Source organism: Asparagus officinalis, unplaced genomic scaffold (genome assembly GCF_001876935.1).
Source record: "Asparagus officinalis unplaced genomic scaffold, Aspof.V1 AsparagusV1_Un969, whole genome shotgun sequence".
In the NCBI taxonomy this organism is placed as follows: Eukaryota; Viridiplantae; Streptophyta; class Magnoliopsida; order Asparagales; family Asparagaceae; genus Asparagus; species Asparagus officinalis.
The window spans coordinates 6,012-9,261 of NW_017973228.1; positions in this window are offsets into that span (position 1 = coordinate 6,012).

The window sequence follows — 3,250 nt, forward strand, 5'->3', positions numbered from 1 at the left end:
GAACGAAACTTGGTTCCCGCAGGAAAAGCTCCCTCAGCACTGGCAATGGTGTAAGAACGAGCCTCAGCCTTCTCCAACAACTCATTAACGGCAGAAGGGGTCAACACGTCTAATTCACAAATGGATGTACTGGAATCACCCTCCAAGTTTTGGAACAAGTAGCTGGCAAACTGCTTCAAGCTGATCTGCCTCTTCCTCCTCGCTTGAGGAGAAGTCTGGATCAAGGAAGTATAGTAGTGGCAAGTAAGATCCCAGAGTGTGTCATACATATCCGGAGTATCTTTCTTCATACACTCCAGTTGCTGGTTCGAGGGGAAGTACTCCTGATACGGACAATCCCCCATAGGAAGACCCGAAATATGGTGCATCTCGTGCAAGGCCAACCCTAGCTCACCACCACTGGTCAGAAAGGTGTTGCTGTCAGGCATGTAGGTCTCCAGCAAAGCCAAGAAATGGCGACAGCTGACTGGGATTCCGTGCATGGTGGCTCGTATAGGTGCATGTAACCCACTGCTCTTCAGATCCCTCTCCCAGCGCGTTAAGACAAAGCTAGTCATGCGGGCCCACCACCCTTTGGCTAGTGAGGAAGCCCAGCCATAGCATCTGTATTCTGGTGGAGGTAACCGTCTCCCCAGAAGAGCCAGACGATTACCCACAGTAGGTGCAGCTGCTGACACCTCGCCTGGGGGTGCAGTGTCAAGGCCCATGATCCCTGGTCGAAGGCCACGAATATCATGATGCCCGCTAGAACCAGGAGTCTTGTGATGAGAGGCATATCCACACTCGACTCGCTCAGCATCATTAGTAAGGTGCCAGGACATCTGTCGCTCCACGGCCTGTCCCTTCAAGTGACTGAAAGAATATTGACGCGGAATGGAGGGAATGTACAAGAGAGCTCCTTCGTCGAGAGTCAGCTAGTGTTCCTCGGTAAGGGTCAACGTAACAGGGTCCTCGACGTGATCTCCGAACAGGAAACTCGGCTTCTTTAAAGCCTGAGTAGAGGAAGAATCCGCAGTAAAGGTGGCATCCGTGATAAGCTGGCGCAAACAATGACGCCCTCCTTCCCGTATCAAATGACAAGATTCGTCTGAGCGATCTCTGTCAAACCGAGGGAGTGGACTAATGGCCTGTTTGAGAGAAACTGAAGAGAAGACCTCCCGGCTACAACCAGTGTTGGCATGAGCAGGAAGGCTACCCGCGGGAAACTCAACTGCAATAAAGCACAAAGGTGGAGTCAGAAAATCCATTTCATCAGAAGAATGATAAGCTCATTCACGGAATAATTGGAGAGACGATTTTGAGTGTCCTACACCGGAAGAACGGTATGCATCATCACGTGAATAACGTGGTAACATACACCGATCTATAAGGTATAGGACGACACAAAATCGCCCCAATATACCGGAAGACTTGAATTGGCTAAGCAAAACAAGTCTGAAACCTTAACCCCCGCGAAGGAGGGTGTCGGTTCTTCCTTCATGACCCGCAAAGAGGTCAATCAGGGATACAGAAAATACGAATTCTCACCCCCCGAAGAAAGAGGCTGCTGGGGAAGATGTCACGGGAACCTCTCCCTCGCTGTGCTGCGAATGAGAACGACTCCTACGAGGTCGAGATCGGCGAGGAGACATTGAAACCTGCAACAAAAAGCAGCAAGTCAGGTACAATCTAAAATATGAATACACGAAATTTAAAAGGGAAATTAAGAACTTTAATTAAAATCCTATACATAAATAGGATTTCATAATTGAAGTCTAGTTAAACCTACAAATTTCGTGCATGCGAAACAATGATTGTCATGTTTCGCGGTGAATTTTGGTGAAATACCCAAAATACCCTTCGTGTTCAAGGCTAAATTCGGATCAAGGACACGCTCGGGTTGGGTCATGGTCATCACATCTGATCATATAGCACCCCCCGATATCCCACAATTTTGGTTAAATTTTGCAAATAAACCCTTTCGCAGAATTTGGCCAATTTTGCATAAAAAACCCTCCACTGATTTTGGTTTGGTCTCCACATGTCGTTATCAAAATTTTGATCATGAATTTGTGGTCTAAACTCCTTGGATTTCATCCATAAATTCGCTGCCTTTTTGCAAATAAGCCCCTCTAAGACATTTATGGGCTGTTTTGCAAATTAACCCCTCAACAACTCTTGCATAAAGCACCCTTCACTTTTCTTGATCAAATAAACATGAATCCAAGCCTCAAAATTGCAGTTCCATCTTTGCATAAAAACCCCCACGAATTTCAGTCCCATTTTGCAAATAAGCCCCCCAAAATTCGGCCATATTGCCTCTTTTGCACAAAACCCCCCAAAGCATTGTGCATACACAACCCCTTTGCCTACTATAAGAGTAAAGATGCAATCTTTATCAAAAAATGAGAGGAGAGAGGATTGTGAAGGGGAGCTTACCCAAATCAAGAGGTTTGAGAACCCTAATTCCAAGGGCCAAGACTCGAGCTTGAAGGAGGGGTAAGAAACCCTAATTAGAGGAGACCAATTTCGGCCAATGGAAAAATCCAAACTTTCTTATGGGTTGATGGGTCCTTGAAAGAACATCAATGGAGGAAGCTTGGAGGAAGAAGAGAGGAGAGAGGGGGAATCTCTTTTGAATTTTGAAATGAAGGGAGAACAAAACAAAACAAGAAAGAGACGAAATAGGAGGGGGGACCACGGTTGAGCCAAAGACACCCCTAGGGGTGTCTCGGCAAAACCGAGACACCCAAGGTGTCTCAGTTTTGTTGAGGCACCCCCGGGGTGTTTTGACTGGATTTTGACCCCCCGAACTTTTTCCTGAACCCCGAATCACGCCGATTCTTCGCCGATTGTTGAATATGTTGATGAATTCACACAAATCAACATTCGACGATGAGAAACCCTAGGGTAAGCGCCGGTCAACGCGTAACCCTGGGTCAACGCCATTCAGCGCGTTGCAACCAAAGTCAACGTTTGACGATTCAAAACCCTAAGGGTCAACGCCGGTCAACGCGTAACCCTAGGTCAACGCCAGTCAACGCGTTGCGACAAAAGTCAACGTTTGATGATTCGAAACCCTAAGGGTCAACGCCGGTCAACGCGTAACCCTAGGTCAACGCCAGTCAACGCGTTGCAACAAAAGTCAACCATTGACAAATCAAAACCCTAGGATGGACGCCGGTCAACGCGTAACCCTAGGTCAACGCCAGTCAACGCGTTGCAACACAAGTCAACGTTCGACGATTCGAAACCCTAAGGGTCAAACGTT